This window comes from Saimiri boliviensis, chromosome 2 (assembly GCF_048565385.1).
Source record: "Saimiri boliviensis isolate mSaiBol1 chromosome 2, mSaiBol1.pri, whole genome shotgun sequence".
NCBI classification, from domain to species: Eukaryota; Metazoa; Chordata; class Mammalia; order Primates; family Cebidae; genus Saimiri; species Saimiri boliviensis.
In genome coordinates, this window is record NC_133450.1 from 96,396,621 (window position 1) to 96,423,312 (window position 26,692).

At 41.7% G+C, this 26,692-nt stretch overlaps 1 long non-coding RNA gene across 2 annotated transcripts in view; it reads right to left on the reverse strand.

The window, feature by feature from the left end:
• Nucleotides 1–1,045: 1,045 nt before the first annotated feature.
• Nucleotides 1,046–26,692, reverse strand: part of LOC141582702 (uncharacterized) — a 38,956-nt gene continuing 13,309 nt past the window's right edge. The window contains exon 3 of one of the 2 annotated variants that reach the window (XR_012515602.1): nucleotides 1,046–1,864. This is a non-coding gene — a long non-coding RNA (uncharacterized LOC141582702). Of the gene's footprint in view, nucleotides 1,865–19,278; nucleotides 19,324–26,692 lie in introns of those variants that run through there. The other variant, XR_012515603.1, reaches the window with a different exon arrangement.

The window sequence follows — 26,692 nt, forward strand, 5'->3', positions numbered from 1 at the left end:
ATTTGTGGACATATTTTAATGCTACCACGATGTTCTTCTATAAAATGGAGATAAAAATAGTAAATCATAGCACCAAATGAGGATTAAATGAACTAAACACGTGAAGTGTTTAGAACAGTGCATGGCACATGGTAAGAATTTAGTAAGTGCTAGTTACTGCTGTCATTCCCAAATTTAAATCCCACCTCATCCTCCTGCCAAATTCTGCCTCCCAGCCCTTCTGAACTGCTTGCCTTTCCCTGCATAAGCCATGCAAACATGGTTGTGCCCTGGCCCTCAGCTCTGCATGCCTGGAAGGCTCTCTTACTCAATATTTTAGTGGGTCCTTCCTTAAGCACCTCCCCAGAACTTCTTAGGCTGTGAACCTCTAAGCTCCTCCCCAGAATCTCTTAGGCTGTGGAGAGCACCCAGGGCTCCCTCAAGCCAAGTACTTTCTAAACAGATGTTTTTCTCCCCTTCTAGATCACAAGGACAGGAGATGCTCCCTCAGCTAAGTGTTTCCTCCTTGGGCAGGTTCCCCCTGACATTTCCAGACAGAACCAGGAGCTCCTTCCCACGTGATCTCTTGGAACCTCAAGCATATTTCTGTGTATGTAACAAGACTCTGTAATTGTCTGTCTCCAGCTGACACAGAGGGACCTAGTCCATTCCATTTAGTAGCTTCAAGCACAAGCATAATTCTCAGAACACGGTGGGTGTCTGTGTTCAAATAGATAATCTCTTGAACAAACAGATACATAAGTACAACATCTGAGAATATTTTTAAAGTGCAGTAGAAGCGGCTGGGCGCAGTGGCTCACGCCTATAATCCAGCACTTTGGGAAGCCAAGGCAGGCGGATCACAAAGTCAGGAATTCAAAACTAACCTGGCCAACATGGTGAAACCTCATCTCCACCAAAAATACAAAATATATATATTAGCTGGGCATGGTGGCAGGTGCCTGTAATCCCAGCTACTTGGGAGGCTGAAGCAGGAGACTCACTTGAACCTGGGAGGCAGAGGCTGCAGTGAGCTGAGATTGCACCACTGCACTCCAGCCTGGGTGGGAAAAAAAAAGTACAGGAGAAGAGGAATCATAGAAAAATCAACCAAAAACATCACGTAAATTGTAGATTTCCCTAGGCAAGCTCTAGCCAAAGAAGTTACACTATAATATTTACCTATGATGCCCAGAATTCTGTTTCCTCATAATCTGCTTTTGTCCTCATCTCTAATTAAGCTAAATTTAAAATGATAAACTGATGAGTTTATAATTTCACTATATTTATGAACTATGAGTAGCTCTAAGAACTTTGAGAGAAAATAAAGTCTATTCATTGTTTACAAGGCTAAGGCATAGAAAATTTCCCCTTTATTTAATACGCTTTTACAGTCTCTTGTTTAAAGGTGAATTATTTCACTATTAGTAACTTTAAATAAAATTACAAAACAAAGAACCTAGAGATAAACATAAGAAGTTTGCCTATAAACACACTGATGGCCAAAAATGGAATACAACTCAGACCACAGAAATCATTTTAAAAATAGCCAGGAAGGAAATCTTAACCTGCAATCTGTTTCTCCACAACTGCTCAAATGTAACAGGCAAAGTAAGTGAAGATTTGTGACTTACCATCAAAGAATGGTATGTTCATAACACTGGAATGAACAGAGACATGAAGATGCTCATGGTGTTCAACGTAAATGTCCGTGGCTGCTGTCTGAGGCATTGTCACAGTATATTATTTCTTAAATCTGTTTTTTTTTTACGTCTTGTGGTAGGCTCACCAATGTTTTTGTTTGAACTTCATCCTCCATACACTATGAATATTCTGTTCTCCTTGGGTTGGATTTCCTCCACTGTTTGAAGAATGTTTTCATGACCTGCAGTAGCCATCAAGAGCCAAAGTTAAGTGCAGTAATGTTGGACTAGCAGGCAACGTGGTAAAGAACCCTGTCTTGGTTCCCCTCAGATCACACCACGTAGGTAGCCATCTGTGTGCTCTGTATTAAGGTCGGCCCAGGACAGGGAGGAATAGGGAGAATGCAGGAATTTAGACACTAGGGTTTCTGCTAACAAATTCCTACACATGACCGCTGCACCCTTCCAGAGGTGTTGAGGACTGATAGAAGCCATTATTTTAGGGGTTCAGTAGCAGTTTCTATGCCCCTAGACCAAACAGTTAAGCAGCGTTTTCTCTGAGGAACTGTGTTATTTGGGCTGCTACCGCTAAACACCATAAAGTGGGTGGCTAATAAACAGCAAATATTGATTCTCACAGTTCTGAAGGCTGGAAAGTCTAAGATCAAGGGGCTGGCAAATTCAGAGTCTGGCGAGGGCCTGCTTTCTGGTCCCTAGATGGCGTTTTCTAGTTATGTTCTCATATGGTGGAAGGAGTAAAATGAGTTCTCTGGATCTGTTTTATTAGGACACTCATCCCATTATAAAGGCAGCACTTTCAGGGCCTATTCACCTCCCAAAGGTCCCACCTCCTAATGCCTTCACCTTGGGGATTAAGTTTTCAGCATATAAATTTGGGGACGGGGGGCACAAACATTCGGATCCTATCACTAAGAAAACAGAAGCAAACAGTGGCTTCTAAACTGATGGGATCTGGGTGCAAACGTGTAAGACAAGGGCCCAGGTGGTTCCTGTTGCAGACATTGTCCTGAAGGGACACAGCAGAAAAGCATTTCAGAATCAGAAGGGATTTTTTTCTTTTTTGGACAGGATCTCACTCTGTCACTCAGGCTGGAGTGCAGTGGCATGATGATGGCTCACTGCAGCCTCAATCTCCAGGACTTAAGCAATCCTCCCACCTCAGCCTCCTGAGTAGCTGTGGCTACAAAGGCAGTGCCACCATGCCCGGCTCATTTTCACATTTTGTGTAGTGATGGGTTTTCACTATGTTGCTTAGGCTGGTCTCGAACTCCTGGCTTTAGGCAATCTTCCCACTTTGCCTTCCCAAAATGCTGGGATTACAGGCATGAGGGGATACCATGCCCGGCCAGAAGGGATTTTAAACAGGTGGAAGCTGTGTGACCAAGATTTTCCACTACAAGCACAATTTCAAATATTCTTCCCCTCCGTGGAACCATGAGTCATAGGTCACCTGGCTACATCTTAATTTAATTTTCTTATTATTTTTTGAGACAGAGTCTCACTGTGTTGCCCAGGCTGGAGTGCAGAGTGCAATGGCACAGTCTCAGCTGACTGCAACCTCTGCCTCCCAGGTTCAAGTGATTCTCCTGCCTCAACCCCCTGAATAGCTGGGATTACAGGCACCTGCCACAACGTCCAGCTAATTTTTGTATTTTTAGTAGAGATGGGGTTTCACCATATTAACCAGGCTGTCTTGAACTCCTGACCCCAGGTGATCTGCCTGCCTTGGCCTCCCAAAGTGGTGAGATTACAGGCATGAGCCACCACACCCAGCCCCATCTTCATTCTATAGGCAAAGAAACTGAGCATAAATAATTTCCCATTGTGGAAATGTGAATGGTACAAGAAAAATAAATTAAAATAAAAATTAAAAAACATAATTTGCTAAATATCACAGAAGTAGTTACTGCCAGATGGAAATGCTAAACTGTAACTTCCTAACCGTCCTACTAATCAATCTCCAGGACAAATGTCTAGCAGTATAATTCTAGAGGGGTCCCCAAACTACGGCCCGCAGGCCGCACACGGCCCCCCTGAGGCCATTTATCCGCCCCCCCCCCACCCGCCGCACTTCAGGAAGGGGTACCTCTTTCTTTTTTTTTTTTTGTCTTTTTTTTTTTTTTACCTTTTTGTGGAGAACGGGGTCTCGCTATATTGCCCTGGCAGGTCTCGAACTCCTGGGCTCAAGCTATCCTCCCGCCTCTGCCTCCCTAAGAGCTGGGATTACAGGTGTGAGCCACAGCGCCCGGCGGGGCACCTCTTTCATTGGTGGTCAGTGAGAGGAGGACAGTATGTGGTGGCCCTCCAACTGTCTGATGGACAGTGAACTGGCCCCCTGTGTAAAAAGTTTGGGGACGCCTGTTCTAGACGGTTTCACTACTTGCACTGAATATGCAGTTTATGGTTTTCATCATTAAGAAGACAATCTGGGGCCGGGCGCGGTGGCTCACGCCTGTAATCCCAGCACTTTGGGAGGCCGAGGCGGGTGGATCACGAGGTCAAGAGATCGAGACCATCCTGGTCAACATGGTGAAACCCCGTCTCTACTAAAAATACAAAAAAAAATCAGCTGGGCATGGTGGCGCGTGCCTGTAATCCCAGCTACTCAGCAGACTGAGGCAGGAGAATTGCCTGAACCCAGGAGGCGGAGGTTGCGGTGAGCCGAGATCATGCCATTGCACTCCAGCCTGGGTAACAAGAGCAAAACTCCATGTCAAAAAAAAAAAAAAAAAAAAAGAAGACAATCTGAATTTTAAAAGATTTTAAAAGGAAGTTTCAGATGAACTAACATTTTTTCGCCCAAAAACGAATGAATGTTTTCAGTTAAGAATTGAGAGCTGGCAAGAGTCTATTTTTATTAACCTGAGAGCCCTTTTAGTAACCAGTTTTAGGATAAACTAAGGAGAAGCTAACAAGACATGTGAATGTGTGAGCTTTACTTTAGAACACTTGAGTTATAATGCATACAATTAAATTGTAATAACTGAGTAAATAAATAATCATAAAATAAGGCCGGGTGCAGTAGCTCATGCCTGTGATCCCAACACTTAGGGAGGCCAAGGCAGGTGGGTTGCTTGAGCCTAGGAGTTTGAGACCAGCATGGGCAACATGGCAAAACCCTGTCTCTACGAAAATACAAAAATTAGTTGGGTGTGGCGGCGCTTGCCTGTATTCCCAGCTACTAGGGAGGCTGAAGTGAGAGGATTGCTTGAGCCAGGGAGACTGAGGCTGTACTGAGGTGAGACTGTGCCACTGCACTCCAGCCTGAGCACCAGAGTAAGATCCTGTCTCAAAAAAAAAAAAAAAATCATAGAATAAAATAAATTCAGAGAGATTTGTTTAGATATGATTATTCACTGCTGTCTAAACTTTACATTCTAGGGTTTATAAGTTTTCTCAATCATAATCAAAGAGTGAAAAGGGAAAGCCAGTGTGACATAATGATTCTGACTCTGGGAAATAAAGCTGTGTATATAGCATTTCCTCCTCACTCTCGATAACAGCCTAAGAGAGGAGAATGGGAAGGCCGAAAAGCTCCCAGCCTCAGATGATCGAATGACAAGTTTCAGAATGACAGGTTTCAAAATCATTTCAAATGCTACTTACTTCGTTTTAAAAATAACTTTTTTTCTGTCTATAAAAGTACTATCTGTACTTCATAGAAAACTTGAAAAAAATAGAAGAAAACTGAAAGAAATAATCACCCATACTCTTCCTATTTAGATAACCTTTGTTAATATTTGAATGTTTTACATTCTTTTTCTCTAAATATTGTAATATTTTTATATAGCTAATACCATGTTAATAGATTTTAGTCTCCTCTTTAATTCAGGATAGCATTTGTAAATGGCTGTGACATATCATAACTATACCCTAATTTATGTAATGATTTTCTTATGTATAAGTACCATATGCAATGCTGTAGTTAATGTCTTCGCATGTAAGTGTCCATATTTCTGTTTATTTCCTACAGACGGGAGACTAGATTTTGAACTGCTAGGTCAGAGTCTGAACAATTTAAGATTCTTGATAACATCTGTCAGATTAACTTTCAGATAATTGTACTAATCGATGCCCCTGCAGCCTGTGGGTGAAATACCTATCTTATCACTGACTCAGCATCTCTGAAAGATGATCACTTTATGGACTTTTTTGCTTATCTGAAAGGGACAAGGGGATACCATGTTGCTATTTTAGTTTTTATTTGATTGTTAGTGAGTTTGAATATATTTTCATGTAATTATTACCAATTTATATTTCCTTTTCAGCAAGTTCTCTGTGTTCTTTAACCATTGGGAGTTCTTTGATAAAGTAATTTAAATGTACACATAATAATAGCCTATTATCTGTCATTATTATCTACTTTCATTTTAATTTGGAGAATCATTCTCTTTCAGAACTTTCTAAGAAAATTTCATAAATGAATAAAAGTTTAAACTTGTTACAACTGTGCAATACTGCTTGAAATAACTCAGAAATGACAATACTTTTGTAAAATGATTCATACATTAAACACTTGACCAGAAAAAGGCTTTAGTTCTGGCTCTGCATCAAACCAGAATTTTTATCTTAAAACAAAATTTTAATCAATTGTAGTTTGTTTATCTGTATAATAAGACAGTTAATCTTTAAGAGTCCATCCAATTAAAAAGCTAGGCAACTTGTGCTTACAAAAAACAATATACAGCACCATCTAGAGGTAAAAAGAAATATTTTTGTACATTTTTCACTAAGTTAAAAATGATTTTTAGCCTTAAAACCACAATATTAAATTAATATAGTTCATACTTGCAGAAAGTGCCTGGGTAAATGTATGAGAATTGTAATAGATCTGTCACATCAGATAAAACTTTTAGAATAAATGTTACAGTAGCTGTAAGAATTCTTAGTTCCTACATTAATCTAGGTCATTTTCTTTTCCCTATCATGACTTTTTAGACGACCAACTATTTTTGTTGGCATTCCTTAAGAAAATCAGTAATACCCTCTTAAGTGTAATACTAAGGATCATAGATGTCTACCTACTACTGTGATATATTGTTTATACAATACATATTGGGTATACTGGATGCTGGATGCATTCCTTTTTTTTTTTTTTTTTTTTTTTTGAGACAGAGTATTGCTCTGTTGCTAGGCTGGAGTGCAGTGGCATGATCTCGGCTCACTGCAACCTCCGCCTCCCAGATTCAAGCGATTCTCCTGCCTCAGCCTCCCAAGTAGCTGGGACTACAGGCATGTGCCACCATGCCCAGCTGATTTTTGTATTTTTCATAGAGACAGGGTTTCACCATGTTGGCCAGGATGGTCTCAATCTCCCAACCTCAAGTGATCCACCCACCTCAGCCTTCCGAAGTGCTGGGATTACAGGCATGAGCCACTGTACCTGGTCTTGGAAGCATTCTTTATCCTGGGGGCTTTGTGGACTTGCAGAAACTAGGGTCACAAAAACAATTCCTCCATGGTTAGATACACAATGCCATTCCCAGGCTTCAACTTCAGGGAAGGAATCCCTAAATTGGAAATGTGGCTAGCAACAGAAAATTCCAGTGGTGGCACCCTGAATCTGGTTGGACTTGAAGAAAAATGTAATCTCTGAAGAGGTGTGAAGTCTATAGCAGACATCTGGTCATTGTTAACATCTGGATTATCACCGCAGCTTTTTTCCCACACCAATGTTAATGACAGATTCCTCCTTATCACCACTTTTGGAAATGTGCTATTTTATTTTATTTTATATTTATTTATTTAGAAATGGAGTCACACTCTGTCACCCAGGCTAGAGTGCAATGGCCAATCTTGGCTCATTGCAACCTCTGCCTCCCAAGGAACTGTGCTATTTTAACTTGTAGTTTCCAAATTGTTCTGAATGTGTCCTTCTGCTTTCATGTTTTGGCTTCCAATTAAATTGTAAACTCATCAAGTGAAATTGCATCTTCTAACTGTCTTGGCTTCACTGCCCACAGCACCCCCAGGTGTGCCATAATGTGAACTAAACTTAGGTGGACTAGGTGGCACTGCCTTGTTAGGAACTATGAAATACAACTCTTCGCCAACACGAAGGTGAATGTACAAGGTTAAACAGAGTTCAGGCAAATAAACATTCAGTATTTGTTGTGACAAAGTGCATGAACAGTGTTGCCTCAGATCTAAGTTTACCCACGAGTGATGTAACTTAGATTTAAAAGAAAAACAACAAAACCTTTTCTGAATCCTCCTTCAATTTTTATGGTCCCCAATTTCTAATTCACATTTTGGGAGTAGATTCTCTTTGGGAAATTGCATAATCATAACTTTTTTTTTAATAGGGAAGAGTAAAAAGGAACTACAATTTTTTTCTCCAAGCTTTTATTTTGAAAAATTTTAAACATCCTTAAAAGTTGGGAGAACAGGATAATGAGCATTCATAAACCCACCATCTTTATCTAGCTCTTAGTAACAGTATTCTTTATCTATTTTTATTTGTGAACCATTGAAAGTAAGTCACAGATACCATGACACTTTTCCCCCTAAATATTTCCTCAAGCATCATTTAAGAACAAGGATACTCTCCTTCATAACCCCAAAGTCATTATCACACCTAAGAAAATCAACAGTAATGCCCTATCTTATATCCAGCTTGAATCCAAAAGCCTGGAATTGTCCCAAGGATGTTCTTTATAGCTTTTTTTTTTATTTATTTAGGAGAGTGTCCCCTGTCACCCAGTTTTGAGTGCAGTGGCATGATCACAACTCACTGGGCTCAAGTGATCCTCCTGCCTCGGCCTCCTGAGCAGGTGGGACCACATGCATGTGCCACCACGCCTGGCTAATTTTTGTGTTTTTTGTAGAGACAGAGTTTCACCATGTTGCTCAGGCTGGTCTCAAACTCCTATGCTCAAGTAATCCTCCCACCTTGGCCTCTCAAAGTGCTGAGATTACATATATGCGTGAGTCTTATTTTTAAAAATCAATATTTAATCTAGATTTACACATCTCGTATGGCTAGGTCATCTCTGAATCTCTCATTGATTGGGCACCTACCATGTCCCAAGCTACACAAGCCATCCTATTTATTTCACAAGAAAATTTGAGATAGTTTTTGTTATGTAAAATAGCGATAAAGTATCTACTTCTGATTATTTCAATGTATTAGTTTTGTTGTTTGTTTGTTTGGTTTGGTTTTGAAACAGAGCCTTGCTCTGTCACCCAGGCTAGAATGCAGTGGCGCAATCTCTGCTCACTGCAACCTCCATCTCCTGGGTTCAAGCAATTCTCCTGCCTCAGCCTCCCAAGTAGCTGGGACTACAGGTGTGTGCCACCACACCTGGCTATTTTTGTATTTTTAGTAGAGACGGTGTTTCGCCATGTTAGCTAGAATGGTCTCAATCTCTTGACCTTGTGATCCGCCGACCTCGGCCTCCCACAGTCCTGGGATTACAGGCGTGAACCACTGTGCCCAGCCAAGGATGCAGATTAACAAGTGCATTCAGAGTGTGCTGAAGCCTGGCTATTCCTGCAGTTTTGCCTGTCAGAAATTTGACTTTAATTATGCAGATATCCATATCTTTTTGCCAGTCAATGCTGTGCTCATGAAAATGAACTTGTTGAAGATTTTATCACCAGCAATAAAATATTTTTCATTTCACGTCTTCAGAAATATTTTAAATGTAGAGAACAAAAAGGCCGGGCGCGGTGGCTCAAGCCTGTAATCCCAGCACTTTGGGAGGCCGAGGCGGTTGGATCACAAGATCAAGAGATCGAGACCATCCTGGTCAACATGGTGAAACCCCGTCTCTATTAAAAATACAAAAAATTAGCTGGGCATGGTGGCACGTGCCTGTAATCCCAGCTACTTGGGAGGCTGAGGCAGGAGAATTGCCTGAACCCAGGAAGCGGAGGTTGCGGTGAGCCGAGAGTGCGCCATTGCACTCCAGCCTGGGTAACAAGAGCGAAACTCCGTCTCAAAGAAAACCAAAAAACAAAAAAACAAAACAAAACAAAAAAATGTAGAGAACAAAAACCAATAAAAGAACAAATTTCAGGCCAGGCATGGTGGCTCACACCTGTAATACCAGCACTTGGGGAGGCCAAGATGGGCAGATCACATGAGGTCAGGAGTTCAAGACCAGCCTGGCCAAAATGGTGAAACCTCATCTCAACTAAAAATACAAAAATTAGCTTGGAGTGCTGATGGGCGCCTATAATCACAGCTACTCGGAACACTGATGCAGAATTACTTGAACCCTGGAGGCAGAGGTTGCAGTGAGCAACTCTGGGCTACTGCACTGCAGCCTGGGCAACAGAGAGAGACTCCATCTCAAAAAAAAAAAAAAAACAAAACACATTCCATTAATAATCATACATTGTATCCTACACACAAACAAAAAAATACTACAGTATTTTCCTTTTAATAGACTAGAATTTAAATGTCGTAAGATCAGAGACTTTGTCTATTTCCATGCCTGCTAAATCCACAGTGTTATCATACAATAGGCATTCAATCAATATTCACTAAATGGAGATGTTAAATGTTTCAACTCCTGAGACAGCTATTAGGTGCTGAAAAGACAGTAAGACAATGACCACAAGTGGCCCACTTGATCTAGCAGTGCCACAGAGTGGGTGCTTTCTGATCCACAGCACTTTCACCTGAAGTACCCCCAGCAATCCGGCAGAAACAACACATCTGAAACTGAACCCAAGGGCACTTGAAGGCACAGGTGGAAAAAGCAGGGGACTTCCGCCTCAGCCCGCGTACTCCGTCACACCACCTCCCCCCTTTCAACCTTCACCCACAGGCCTGTGAGGAGCTCCAGATAACACGAGCTGGAGCTAGAAAAAAACTCATACCTACTAGAGGGAGTGAATAATACCGAATATCCTCTTCTAAGTGGGAGCTAAACGACAAGAACACATGGACACAGAGAGGAGAACAACACACACCCCGGCCTCCCTGAGGGTGGTAGACGGGAGGAGAGAGAGGGTCAGGAAAAATAACTAATTGGGTACTGGGTTTAGTACCTGGTTTAATAATCTGTATAAAAAAATCCCTGTGACATGAGTTTACCTGTATAACAAACTGCACATGTACCTCTGGACTTAAAATAAAAGTTAGAAAAATGTAATAAAATGATTTTTTAAAGTATTGATTACATGTTGAAATGATAATATTGAATTACTTGCAAGACTTAATAACTAAGACTACCTTTTGGTATAAGGATAGATAATAGACCAACAGAGCAAAACAGAGAAACAGGCTTCTATTTACACAGCAATCTGATATATGACAGATGGCGTTACAGATCAGTGTGGAAAAGATTGATCAGTCAATACATTATATGGGAACAACGGCATATCCATTTGGGGTACATTTAGATGTGCACCTCACACTTAAATACAAATTAATCCTAGGGAACCTAGGTCCACAGCTAGGAAAAAAACACTTTCAAACTCTTAGAAAGACACATGTGAAACTTGAAGACATTACGCCAAAAGAAAGAAGTCAGTCACAAAAGGAGAAATACCGTATGATTCCACTCCTATGGGGTACCTGTAGTCAAATTCATCGAGACAGAAAGCAGAATGGTGGTGGCCAGAGGCCTGGGTTTTGAAGGAAATGGGGAGCTGTTGCTTACTGGGTATAGAGTTTCAGTTGGGGATGATAAAAACTCTACAGGTGAATGGTGAGGATGGTTGCACAACAAACTGAATGTACTTAATGCTACTGAAGCGTCCGCTTTAACATGGTTAAAATGATAAATTCTATATGTTTTGTGTATTTTACCAAAAAAATTTTTTAAAAACTTAGAAAACAATGTTACACTCCTTAATGGCACACTGTTATGCAGATAGCACCTCCCACTGATAACGAAACATACTTAATAGGCATTTTAAATATTCTTTTTTTTTTTTTTTTTTTTTTGAGACGGAGTTTCGCTCTTGTTACCCAGGCTGGAGTGCAATGGCGCGATCTCGGCTCACCGCAACCTCCGCCTCCTGGGTTCAGGCAATTCTCCTGCCTCAGCCTCCTAAGTAGCTGGGATTACAGGCACGTGCCACCATGCCCAGCTAATTTTTTATATTTTTAGTAGAGACGGGGTTTCACCATGTTGACCAGGATGGTCTCGATCTCTCGACCTCGTGATCCACCCGCCTCGGCCTCCCAAAGTGCTGGGATTACAGGCTTGAGCCACCGCGCCCGGCCTTTAAATATTCTTTAAAACATAAAATCACTCACCGGTAAAATCACAGGCCAAAATCTAAGCAAAAGTGGGAATTCAGAGCAGACTGCAAGAAAAGACGTTCTGGTGCTTAGAGGCTTAAGAGGGCAAATAAGAGCACATTCCTAAGAAATTGTAACCAAATGGGTATTCTGCCCAAATGCACATCAGCTGATGATTCCAAAGCCTGCAGCTACAGTGTTAAAGTGGCCCTGGGTTAGCAGACCTCTAAGCACCTGGCAGAAATAAGTATAAATACTTTTTTTTTTTGAGACAGTGTTTCGCTCTTGTTACCCAGGCTAGAGTGCAATGGTGCGATCTCGGGTCACCACAACCTCCGGTCACCGCAACCTCCATCTCCTGCGTTCAAGCAATTCTCCTGCCTCAGCCTCCTGAGTAGCTGGGACTACAGGCGTGCGCCACCATGCCAAGCTAATTTTTGTATTTTTAGTAGAAATGGGGTTTCACCATGTTGACCAGAATGGTCTCGATCTCTTGACCTCGTGATCCACCCGCCTCTGCCTCCCAAAATGCTGGAATTACAGGCGTGAGCCACCGCGCCCAGCCTAAGTAAAAATACTTTTTGAAGGGATTCACCTTCATCTGAGGCCTCACAACATCCCCACAAATAATTTCCTAGGGACAATGAACAGCTTACAGTTAAAAACAAAACAACAAAACAAAAAGCAACCGCACAAGAAACAAAGCACCATGAGAAAGAACCAGCAGAAACACCACCACAGAAAAGGACTCACAGAGAATGTTAACAAAAGGAACAGTCTAGACAGTCCCAGATGCAAAAAGAAAGTAGCAAATATATTAGTAACATATAGGTGAACGTTGACTGTATAAAATAAAAACAATTATTTATGGTGTAAAATTTGAAAAGACAGAATTAAAATACACTGCTATAATAATATAGATCAGGAGAAAGTTAAAAGGAGTTAAAGTGTTCTAAGGTTCTTATACCAAAAGTAAAAGTATTGCTTAGCTACAGACTTTGATAAGTTAACATGCATGTTGAAATTTCTTGTAACCACTAAAAAAACAGAAACAGTGTGCTTATGAGGTCCAAAGGAGAAAACGTAATGATTATTCCAGAAACCTCAATCAATTCAAAAGAATTCAATAGAGAAGGGAAAAAGAAATTGAACAAATAGAAACATTTTATCAAATATTCAAGAAATAATTCCAAATTGTTTCAACGGATAGTATAACATGTTAGTGCAACACTGACAAGAAAAAGGGAAAAGATAATTATACACCAATCTCATTCACAAACATAGATGTAAAAATCATAAGCAAAATAATAGCAAATCAAGCAATGCATAAAAAAGGAAAATACAATGTAACCAAGTTGGATTTTAGAAGCACAGATTGTTTTCACATTAAAAAAAAAAATGTAATCCACTACATTAACAGATCGAAGTGAAAAAAATCATAGAAGTATCTCAGTAAACACAGAAAAAAGCATTTGATAAATTTCAACATCTATTTATGACTTCAAAAAACCTTAGCTAACAAGAAATAGGCTTTTTTTTGAGATAGGATCTTTCTCTGTAACCAGGATAGAACACAGGGGCATACTCTTGACTCTGCAGCCTCAATCTCCCAGGCTCAAGCAATCCTCCCACCTCAGTCTCCTAAGTAGCTACAGAAGCAGGCCACCACACCTGGCTAATTTTTATTTTTATTTTTATTTATTTTTTCTTTTTGTAGAGACAGTTTTGCCATATTGCCTAGGCTGGTCTTGAACTCCTGAGCTCAAGCAATCCACCTGCCTCGGCTTCCCAAAGTGCTGGGATTACAGGCGTGAGCCGTCATGCCCGGCCTGAAATAAATAGACTCTTAACCAATGAAACAGGGCAAAGAAAAAAAATATGTAAGGATTGGAAATAAAGAAACAAAGCTATCGTTATTTTTAAATGATATTTATAATAAAAAAAATACACTATCAACAAGGTTACTGGATAGAAAAATCAATATAGAAAATTTTTTTTAATAGTTGCAATTAGTAGGTAGAACATAAAATTTTAGAATTATACAATTTGTAAATGGCATAAAAGCATGAAGATGTGCAAAGAAATCTAATACTAGGCCAGGCGCGGTGGCTCACGCCTGTAATCCCAGCACTTTGGGAGGCCGAGGCAGGTGGATCACAAGGTCAAGAGATCGAGACCATCCTGGTCAACATGGTGAAACCGGCCGGGCGTAGTGGCTCAAGCCTGTAATCCCAGCACTTTGGGAGGTCGAGGCGGGTGGATCACAACGTCAAGAGATTGAGACCATCCTGGTCAACATGGTGAAACCCCGTCTCTACTAAAAATACAAAAAATTAGCTGGGCATGGTGGCGCACACCTGTAATCCCAGCTACTCAGGAGGCCGAGGCAGGAGAATTGCCTGAACCCAGGAGGCGGAGGTTGCGGTGAGCCGAGATCACGCCATTGCACTCCAGCCTGAGTAACGAGAGCGAAACTCCATCTCAAAAAAAAAAAAAAAAAAAAAAAAAAAAAGAAATCTAACACTAATTGTGTAAGACATACATAGAGAGATCAAATAAGACCAAAATAAATATACAGGGGCTAGAAGCTTCCTCACTATCAAGATGCTGAGCTCCTCTACCAACCATGAAGTAACTGGTACAGAGTGTCCTCTCCTATGGTAAACAACAAGAAAACCAGACAGAAGATATGAAACAACTGTTTTCACACACTGTGACAACAGGTAGGGAAAGACTGAACTTTAAGAGAAGGCAGAAAATTAAGCCGAACCTTACAATTGCCCCAGCTTCCTATCTGGGGACAATTTTGAGCTTACAGGACAGGGAAGGAAAGCCTAAGCAAAGCGCAATGGTCTCACTAAATTAAGGAGACTGCATCTTTGGGAGGTGAGGGAGCTGGAATCCGTAGGGTAAAGTACCAGAGAGGAGGAAGCTATACAGAGAAGGAGCTCCCAAAATCGACACAGGGGTCTTCTTAGGTCTCTGGTTGAATAACTACTCTGCATACTCATAGAGTGAAATTTCACACACTGGGCAAAGAACAATTGCTGGAGACTCAAAACTGAACAATTCTCAAAGGACAGAGGGAAGAAGGGCTCAAATACTACTCAGCCAAAAAGACCTCACTGAGCCATAGGGCAATCAATAGAAACCCCTGAAGGATCAGGACTTAAAATCTAAACTAGCCATACAGTGAAGGCTATTCTAGACACACTCTTACAAAGCTTAAAGACAATCCCCTGGCTGGCTCTGTGGCTCACGCCTATAATCCCAGTGTTTTGGGAGGCTCAAGTGGCGGAATCCTTTGAGGCCAGGAGTTCAGACCAGCCCGGCAACAGAGCCAGATCCTCCCTCTACAAAAAACAAAAAGTAAAAGTCAGCCAGGGTGATGGCATGTGCCTGTTATCCCAGTTACTTGGGAGGTTGATGTGGGAGGATCACTCGAGCCCAGTAGTTCATGATCCTTCCACTGCACTCTGTTGATCACACCACTGCACTCCAGCCTGGGTGACAGAGTGAGACTCGGTCTCAACAACAACAACAACAACAACAACAACAACAAAGGAAGTAAAAAACCCAGCAAATTGTGAACCAGAAAGCTATAACTATGTAGACACAGTTTAATATGAATATTATAATACACAGTGTCCAAATATGTAAACATTATGAACTATGCACTGCACTCCAGTCTGGGTGACAGAGCAAGAATGTGTCTCAACAACAACAAAAATCCTCCAAACTCTCAAGTTGATCGTCAAGTAACCTAACTATAATGCTAACCTGTGGGCCAATATAAACTTCAAAACTCTGAAAAAAGACAACAAATTTTAAATACTTGACCACATAACATTTAATGTCTGATATCCAATAAGAAATTATCAGACATAGAAAAAAAGCAGCAGGGTTGGGCACGGTGGCTCATGCCTGTAATTGCAGCACTTTGGGAGGCCAAGGCGGGTGGATCATGAGGTCAGAAGTTTGAGATCAGCCTAGACAACATAGTGAAACCCCGTCTCTACTAAAAATACAAAAAAATTGGCTGGGCATCATGGTACATGCTTGTAATCCCAGCTACTTGGGAGACTGAGGCGGGAGAATTGCTTGAACCCACGAGGCAGAGGCTGCAGCGAGCGGAGGTCTAGTTACTGCACTCCAGCCCAGGCAACAGTGTGAGACTCCATCAAAAAAAAAAAAAAAAAAAAGAAAGAAAGAAAGAAAGAAAGAAAAAAAAAAAAATGCAGCAGGCTGGGCACGGTGGCTCATGCCTATAATCCTAGCACTTTGGGAGGCTGAGGCGGGGGGATCACAAAGTCAGGAGTTCGAGACCTGCCTGGCCAATATAGTGAAAGCCCGTCTCTACTAAAAATACAAAAATTAGCTGGGCATGGTGGTGGGTGCCCATAATCCCAACTACTCAGGAGGCTAAGGCAGGAGAATCACTTGAATCCAGGAGGTGGAGGTTGCAGTGAGCCGAGATGGTGCTACTGTATTCTAGCCTGGGTGACAAAGCCAGATTCCATCTCGAAAAAGAAAAGAAAAAAAGGAACAAACTGTGAACCAGAAAACTATATCTATGTAGACACAGTTTAATATTAACATTATAAAAAAAAGAAAGAAAAGAAAAAAAAGAAAGCAACCAAAAAAAACCAAAAAAATTAACATTATAATATACTTTCTTCAAATACATAAACATGGTGTGTGTACATATAGTATATGCCATATATATACACTCACATTCATATTTTTGTTCCAGTGCTTTTCCCTTGGCTTAATTTCAATGCTAACGCCCCAAGAAAGAAATGATATTGATTCAGTGTTACAGAAATAAAGATAGAGCAAAGTAGGTGGCTCCAAAATATATTTCATGCTGGATTGGGGAAAAGGAACATCTCCATGCGTTGTAAATTTCTCTCCACCTTTTTTTTTTTTTTTTTGAGACGGAGTTTCGCTCTTGTTACCCAGGCTGGAGTGCAATGGCACGATCTCGGCTCACCGCAACCTCCACCTCCTGGGTTTAGGCAATTCTCCTGCCTCAGCCTCCTGAGTAGCTGGGATCACAGGCACGCGCCACCATGCCCAGCTAATTTTTTGTATTTTTAGTAGAGACGGGGTTTCACCATGTTGACCAGGATGGTCTCGATCTCTTGACCTCGTGATCCACCCGCCTTGGCCTCCCAAAGTGCTGGGATTACAGGCTTGAGCCACCGCGCCCGGCCTCCACCTTTTTTTTTAATGAGAAATCTCACGCAGGGAGGACAAGTTTTAGTTTAAAAGTCTCACTAATACTATATAGCAGTCTCATCCAAATGCTGGTGAAACTTCTGAACATGATCATACTACAAGAGCATTTCTTCTCCCCACATAAGTATTACAAAGTTTTCTGCTATTAATATCTATTGGGATTGTCATTCCCAATCACCCTTCCTGGTTCCTGGGATATTCCCGCCCATCTACAGTGGGGAGTATGAAATTACTAATAAGCAGAACAGTGGTCCTCAGATGTGGTCCCTGAGACTGGCAGCATCAGCGTCATCTGGGAATTTATTAGAATTATAAATTATTGAACTCCACCCCACACTTACTGAATCAGAAACTATAGGAGTAGATTCTAGGAGTTTGTGTTTTAACAAGTCCTTCAGGTTATTCAAAAGCTTGTTCAAATTTAAGAACTACCGAATTAGAAAATATTTCTTGTACCAGTGGACATTAATGTCATGGACCCAGGATCTATCTGAGAGAATTTTTCAGGAAGATATGAAAAAGAATCCAGAACAACTGCAACCAAACAAATAGAACACCCGGGTCAGGCAAAAATAGGCCATCTGAGCCTCTTTCAGGATGGGCATGGGCAGCTTTCACTATTACAATATGCCCTTTCTTTTCCGTCTTTCTTTTTTACCATTTGAGACATGGAGATAAGCATAGTATTCTTTGTATTAATGCTACTACTATGGCAATAAGCATAAAGGAAAGTAGAAAAGAAAAAGGAAGAACTGGGCCGGGCGCGGTGGCTCAAGCCTGTAATCCCAGCACTTTGGGAGGTCGAGGCGGGTGGATCACGAGGTCGAGAGATTGAGACCATCCTGGTCAACATGGTGAAGCCCCGTCTCTACTAAAAATACAAAAAATTAGCTGGGCATGGTGGCGCGTGCCTGTAATCCCAGCTACTCAGGAGGCTGAGGCAGGAGAATTGCCTGAACCCAGGAGGCGGAGGTTGCGGTGAGCCGAGATTGCGCCATTGCACTCCAGCCTGGGTAACAAGAGCGAAACTCCGTCTCAAAAAAAAAAAAAAAAGAAAAAGAAAAAGGAAGAACTATCTTCTTTCTTTTTAGAAAAATTGTTTAATAATTTCCAGCTGATGGAAACTGCCATTCTCAGCAAAGTAACACAAGAACAGAAAACCAAACATGGCATGTTCTCACCCATAAGTGGGAATTGAATAATGAGAACACATGGACATAGAGGAGGGAGAACATCACAAACAGGGGCCTGGCGGAGGGTGAGGGGCTAGGGGAGGGATAGCATTAGGAGAAATACCTAATGTAGATGATGGGGTGATGGATGCAGCAAAACACCATGGCACGTGTATAACTGTGTAACAAACCTGCACTTTCTGCACTTGTACCCCAGAACTTAAAGTATAATAATGAATAAATAATTTCCATTTGAAGTGGATATTTGATATTTGCTCTCGTCTTTGCACCTCTCCATTCTCCTAGCCATAATTATGAATCAGGAGTGTAAGGATGGTGGAATATGAGAATTATCCAGGGAGCTTTATCAGAATATATATCTCCCACCACCCGCTCTGCGAATTGAGATGCTGACAGAGCAGTGTGGGTGGACTAGTATATATATGCTGAGAAAACTTACTGTGATTCCAGCCTGCTTTTATCCTCACCTCTCCCTACACCCCACCAGTTATCTTGGCCTCTTGTCAATGCAAGAGGAACTGTCAGGATTGCCGAATTTATCTTCTATCCTCTAGTACTTACTAATAGTCACCTGCTATGGCTCAGTGTCATGCTGTGAGATGTGGGTTCTGTCCTCAAGAATTTTATGTTGTAATTTACTCACAAAAGAAACGACCAGTGAAAAGTATTGGACTAAATGCATCAAGTACCATGTGGTGCGATACAGACTTTAGGACTGTGAAATCCGGAGAAGCTCTAGGTTTCCCACTCACTTTTACAACACTGTCTTCTGGTCTGGGAACTTTTGGGGTCAGATGGCCCAAGCTGCCAAAAGGGCAAATAGACACTCACAATCCACTCATGCATGCCGATAGAAAACGTTGAGGGGAAGAGTAACAGCAATTGTTTTGTGAAACATACCTGAAAAGTACGAATGAAGTAAGTCCAAAATAGGCCAAGAACAAAACAAGGCTTTGATGTCGGGCCACTGATCGGCCTGTGGTTATTTCATGCTTCTCCATCCCTTTCCTGTTGCCTGATCCTCAGCCATTTTGCTTTGGTTTATCTTTTCAGCAGAGAGTAAGTAGGACAAGGATAAATTTTGGCACAATTTATCTTGCACTCCTTAATAATAAAAGGTTTAGTGATGAGAACATTTCAAAGTATTGACTAAGCTTAATGTAGGATATACCACGGAGTGAAAAACAAAAAAACTAAGGTAACAATAGTATATATGTATATATACTATTTCTGTTAAATATATGTATTTCTGTTAAAAGGGGGGAAATAATACATTTAACATAAACATTTTTGGAAAGATACCCAAGAAACTGGCAATGTTAGTGGCAGTCACTGGGTGACTGACCAATGGGCAGGGCAAAAAGGGAATTTTTAGTGAAAACTCTTGTATTTCTTGAATTTTGAACCATTGGTTTGTATGACCTACTTTTAAAAATAAATAAAAATTTTTTAAATATTGGCTAAGAGGAGATCTAGGAATCTCAATCCTTTCACCTAAGAGGCATCATGGTGTAATAGAAAGAGCATTGTTTTGAGGGTACAAAAAGGACCTGGTTTTGAAACCTGGTCTGTTATTTACCAGTTCCATGACCTTGGCCACGCTCCTTAAGTTAGCTGAATCTCATTTTGGGCATTAATAAAATAGTATAACAAAAGTGGCTTTGTGAGGATTTGACATTATATAAAACTGCCTTGCACTTACTAAATGGTAGCTATTATTCTGTGGATTTCAATTATCCCTGCTATCCATTACTACCAATTAAGAGCTGGATGGTGATTAAAGGGAACTTGAGTTATGAATTAGGTCTCAGAGAGTCTTAATTTACAAATATCAACGAACACCTGCAGCAGAAAAGCAACATTACAACAATTTTTTTATTCAGGTGTTTTTTTGAGTCTTTAGGTAAGTCCAAGGGCTTTTTGGGGCTTCTTTTTTTTTTTTTTTTTCTTTTTTTATTTGAGATGAAGTTTCGCTCTTGTTACCCAGGCTGGAGTGCAATGGCACGATCTCGGCTCACTGCAACCTCCGCCTCCTGGGTTTAGGCAATTCTCCTGCCTCAGCCTCCTGAGTAGCTGGGATTACAGGCACGTGCCACCATGCCCAGCTAATTTTTTCTTATGTTTAGTAGAGACGGGGTTTCACCATGTTGACCAGGATGTTCTTGATCTCTTGACCTCGTGATCCACCCGCCTCGGCCTCCCAGAGTGCTGGGATTATAGGCGTGAGCCACCGCTCCCGGCCCTTGGGGCTTCTTAAGAACTATCCCAAGAGATCAAGCAATCAGTGGCATTAAATGATGGTCAGTTCCATCATGCAATCTCATATTGGTTCTGCATTCTTACCCACTTCACTACCCTTTCCCTATTACTGTTTCTTGAAACTGCTCTCCCTAATAAAGTAACAGCACATAGGCCTTTTGCCTCAGACTGTGCTTTCTGGAGAAACACAAGCTAAAACTAGGACCTGCCTTATCTCACTGAAGATAGTCGGGAGCTGCACAGCAGATGCCACTGATGTCCTGCCCATGTGCTTTTAGGCCTTAATATTAATCAGGCTTGCCAGCCAGGAGCCTGTAATACCTGAAAGCACTTTGATAGGCTAAGCGGGGAGAATGGCTTGAGCCCAAGAGTTCGAGACTAGCCTGGGCAACACAGCAAAATCCTGCACAAAAACAATATAAAAATTAGCCAGGCTTGGCCGGGCGTGGTGGCTCAAGCCTGTAATCCCAGCACTTTGGGAGGCCGAGGCGGGTGGATCACGAGGTCAAGAGATCGAGACCATCCTGGTCAACATGGTGAAACCCCGTCTCTACTAAAAATACAAAAAAAAATTAGCTGGGCATGGTGGTGCGTGCCTGTAATCCCAGCTACTCAGGAGGCTGAGGCAGGAGAATTGCCTGAACCCAGGAGGCGGAGGTTGCGGTGAGCCGAGATCGTGCCATTGCACTCTAGCCTGGGTAACAAGAGCGAAACTCCGCCTCAAAAAAAAAAAAAAAAAAAAAATTAGCCAGGCTTGGTGGCACGTGCCTATAGCTACTTAGAAGGCTGAGGTGGGGAGACTGCTTGAGCTCAGAAGTTGGAAGTTGCAGTGAGCTGAGATGGCACCCAGCGTGGATGACAGAGTGAGACCCTGTTTTAAAAAAAAAAGTTGGGGTGGGGGTAGTTTGCTTTCCCCAAAATTTACATCTCTTGCTTTATGAGAAGGCTTTCTTTACCACCCTTGAATAATAGTTTCTCCAATTCTGTGGACTGTCTTTTCATTTTCTTGATGCTGTAGTTTTGAGCACAAAAGACATTAATTTTAATGAAGTCCAATTTATCAAATCTACTTATTTTCATCACATATGCTTTTGGTGAGATTTACTCCTATGTTTCCCTTCTAGTAAGTTTTGGGGTTTTTGTTTGTTTGTTTGTTTTGCATTTAGGCATACGATACACTCCTAGTAATTATTTATGCATGGCCAAAGTAGGTGTTCAGTTTCAATCTTTTGCATGTGGATACCTAGTTGTCCCAGCAATAGTTGAAAAGACAAATTTTTTCCTCATTCAATTATTTTGGCAACCTTCTGGAAAATCAATTGACCATAAATAGAAGGGTTTACTTCCGGGCTCTCTATTTTATTCCATTGCTTTGTTTATCTATGTGCCAATACCACTGTCTTTATTACCATAGTTTTGTAAAAGGAAAAAGAAACTATTTTTCCTCTCTACTCAACACACTTGCAGCATACTTCTGTGACCAGACATGTGTGAGTTTTTCCCCATAGCAAGGAATTCTTCAGCAGACACCAACTGGGTGTCCTAGAATTCAATTTAATTCTGATACTGTCTACTTGGAGAGAGTATCAGATCCCACAGGTTAAGGGCTCAATGCCACAGGAATGGGCTCCACCTCCCCACTTCAGACACCACTCGAAAGTCTCAGGCTGTGACCTGTACTTCTGACCTACCAGCTACAAATCAGGGCGCCCACAATGCCCCCTCATTGCTTGGATGGCTCATAGGACCAAGGGAAACACTTTACCTGCATTTTTTGGTTTATTTTAAAGAATATTAGCAGCCGGGAGCAGTGGCTCACACCTGTAATCTCAGCACTTTGGGAGGCCAAGGTGGGTGAATCACTTGAGGCTAGGAGTTCGGGACTAGCCTGGTCAATATGATGAAACCTGTCTCTACTAAAAATACAAGTTATTGGGGAGTGGTGGCACATGCCTGTGGCCCCAGCTACTCTGGAAGGTGAGGCAGAATTGCCTGAACCTGGGAAGCGGAGGTTGCAGTGAGCCATGATCTCATCAGACTTGGTCTCAAAAATAAAATGAAATAATAAAATAAAAAGATATTACAAAGGATACAGATGAACAGCCAAATACAGAGTTACATAGGGCAGCATCTGGAAGTGTCTCGAGCACACAGGTTTTTTTTTTGTTTGAGACAGTTTCAGTCTTGTCACCCAGGCTGGAGTACAATGGTGTGATCTCGGCTCACTGCAGCCTCTGTCTCCTGGATTCTCCTGCCTCAGCCTCCTGCAAAGCTGGGATTACAGGCGCCAACCACCACACCCACCTAATTTTTGTATCTTTAGTAGAGACAGGGTTTCACCATGTTGGCCAGGCTGGTCTCAAACTCCTGACCTCAGGTGATCCGCATGCCTCAGACTCCCAAAGTGCTGGGATTACATGAGTGAGCCACCATACCCGGCTGAGCACAGGGGTTTCTATCCCAGTGGAGATGAAGTAGGCCACCCTATCAGCACTGTGGATGCCTTCCTTCATCAGCCCCAAAACTCATCAAATCTCATTGTCCAAGGGTTTTTATAAAGCTTGATCTCCAGTACCCTCTTCAAATGCTCCCCCATTTCCTTGAGGTTTGTGTTTAGAGCTGAATTCCATCCTTCTAATCATCTAATCACATGGTCTTTCTGGTGGCCAGCCCCATTCTGAGTTTATTTAGGCATTCCACACTAAGTCATCTCATTAGCATACACTAGAGACAAAGGCCAAAAACCATACACTTCTTGTTATACAGATTTGAAATTGGAATGTGTGGGTCCTCCAACTTTGATCTTCTTTTTCAAGACTGTTTGGGCTATTATCTTTTTTTTAAAAAAAAAATGTATGGTTTCTAGGCCAGGCATGGTGGCTCATGCCTGTAATCCCAGCACTTTGGGAGGACGACGTGGGTGGATCACCTGAGGTCTGGAGTTTGAAACCACTGTGACCAACAAGGTAAAATCCTGTCTCTAAAAAAAAAAAAAGTATGGTTTCTGCACCTTTTTATTTTTTTTAAATTTTTATTTATTTATTTATTTATTTGGAGATGGAGTTTCACTCTGTATCTCAGGCTGGCGTGCATTGACACTGTCTTGGCTCACTGCACCTTCTGCCTCCCAGGTTCAAGAAATTCTTCTGCTCAGCCTCCCAAGTAGCTGGGACTACAGGCATGTGCCACCACACCCAGCTAATTTTTTTTTTTTTTTTTTTTTTTTTTGAGACGGACTTTCGCTCTTGTTACCCAGGCTGGAGTGCAATGGCGCGATCTCGGCTCACCGCAACCTCCGCCTCCTGGGTTCAGGCAATTCTCCTGCCTCAGCCTCCTGAGTAGCTGAGATTACAGGCACGCGCCACCATGCCCAGCTAATTTTTTGTAATTTTAGTGGAGACAGAGTTTCACCATGTTGACCAGGATGGTCTCAGTCTCTTGACCTCGTGATCCACCCGCCTCGGCCTTCCAAAGTGCTGGGATTACAGGCTTGAGCCACCGCGCCCGGCCTTAATTTTTGTATTTTTAATAGAGACAGAATTTCACTATATTTTCCAGGCTGGTCTCAAACTCCTGACCTCATGATCTGCCTGACTTGGCCTCCCAAAGTGCTGGGATTACAGGTGTGAGCCACTACGCCCGGCCTGGATCTTAAATAAATCTTTTCTTACTGCAAATCCATCAAATGTTTTCAATAAAGTTTTCTAAAAGTTTTTTTTCTTTGACTGTCACATTCAGATCTTTCATCTGTTTGGAATTTATTTTAGCACACAATGAAAGGTCAGGGTCTAATGTCATGCTTTTAAATTGTACTAACACTTTTTTTTAAAAGTCCATTCTTTCACTAATATGCAAAGTAAGCCTGTTACAAATCAAATTTGCAATAGGTAAGGTTCTGTTAGGGTTTTATGATTCTCTTTGGCCATTTTTCTTTCCCTGAACCAATGCCACACTGCCTTAATTACTATAGGTTTTTCTTTGTTCGTTTGTTTTGAGATGGAGTTTCGCTCTGTTGCCCAGGCTGGAGTACAGTGGCACAATCTCAGCACACTGCAACTTCTGGGTTCAAGCGATTCTCCTGCCTGAGTCTCCACAGTAGCTGGGATTACAGCCGTGCACCACCATGCCTGAATAATTTTTGTATTTTTAGTACAGATGGGGTTTCACTATGTTGGCCAGGCTGGTCTTGAACTCCTGACCTCAGGTGAACCGCCCACCTTGGGCTCCCAAAGTGCTGGGGTTATAGGCATGAGCCACTGCACCTGGCCTTACTATAGCTTTTTAATAAAGTAATCTGATAAGGTATCTTGTTAATCTTTAGAAGTGTATTTCTGGATCTTATATAAAAATGTTAGAGCTCGACAATTTTCACAAAAGCAAATTAAAAACTTTGGATTTTGACTAAAATTACATTGAATCTATAGATCAATTTGAGAAGAATTGGCTTTAAAATATATATTGGCGGGCCAGGTGCGGTGGCTCACACCTGTAATCCCAGCACTTTGAGAGGCAGAGGCGGGTGGATCAGGAGGTCAGGAGATCGAGACCATCCTGGCTAACATGGTGAAACCCCGTCTCTACTAAAAATACAAAAATTAGCTGGGCATGGTGGTGAGTCACTCAGTCACTTGGGAAGCTGAGGCAGGAGAATCGCTTGAACCTGGAGCGGGAGGTTGCAGTGAGCCAAGATTGTGCCATTGCACTCCAGCCTGGGTGACAGAGTGAGACTCTGTATCTCAAAAAAAAAAAAAAAAAAAAAAAAAAAAAAAAATATATATATATATATATATATATATATATATATATATGCTGGGCATCATGGCTCATGCCTGTAATCCTAGCACTTTGGTAGGCCCAGGCAGGTGGATCACCTGATGTCAGGAGTTGGAGACCAGCCTGGCCAATGTGGCGAAACCCTGTCTCTACTAAAAACATAAAAATTAGCCAGGTGTGGTGGTGGGCAAGTGTAATCCCAGCTACTTCTGAGGCTGAGGCAGGAGAATTGCTTGAACCCTGGGGGTGCAGGTTTCAGTGAGCTGAGATCACACTACTGCATGCCAGCCTGGGCAAAAGAGTGAAACTGTGTCTCAAAATATATATATATGAAACTCTGTCTCAATATATATGTAAGTATATATTGAGACAGTTTCACTCTTGTCACCCAGGCTGCAATGCAGTGGTGTGATCTTGGCTCTCTGCAGCCTCAGCCTCCTGGGGATATATATATAGAGGCCGGGCATGGTGGCTCATGCCTGTAACCCCAGCACTTTGGGAAGCTGAGGTAGGAAGGTCTCTTGAGCCCAGGAGTTTGAGACCAGCCTGGGTAACATAGTGAGACCCTGTCTCTACAGAAATTTAAAAATTAGCTGGATATGGTGGTGCATGCCTGTATTCCCAGCTACTAGGGGGTGCTGGGGTAGGAGGATTGCTTGAGCCTGGGAATTCAAGGCTTCATTAAGTCATGATTGTGCCACTGCACCCTAGCCTGGGACACAGTGAGATCCTACCTCAAAATAATATTAATACCAATAAGGATAAGTATTTTGGTATATAACCTTTATCTGGTTAGAAAGGTCTTTTCTATTCCTTGTTTGTGGAGTTTTTTTTTTTCCTCCTGTTTTAATCATGATGTGTTAGGTTTTATCAAACATGTTGCTTAAGTTTGAATGTGTCCCCAAAAAGTTCATGTGTTAGAGAGACTCTAAATTAATATGTTGATGGTATTTGGAGGTGAGGCCTTTGGGAGGTAATTAGGATTATGAAGTCATCAGAGTGGGGCCTCCATGAGGGCATTAGGGGCTTATAAGGAGATGAAGACAGACTTGAGCTAGAAGCATACTCTGTCTCACCATGTGATGCCTTCTGCCATGTCAGGAAGGCCCTCACCAGATGCCAATGTCATGTTTTTGGACTTCTGAGTCTTCAGAACTGTAAGCTAAATAAACCTCTATTCTTTATAAGTTACTTGATCTGTAGTATTCAGCTATAGCAACAGAAAAGTGACTAAGACACATGTTTTGTTTCTAATATTAAATTAATCTTGGATTTGTGAGATATACCCATCCTGGTAATGAGTATATCTTTTTTATATGTTGTCAGCTTCCATTTTCTCACTGAACTTATTTAGAATTTTCAATATTAAGATTTTCAGGTTA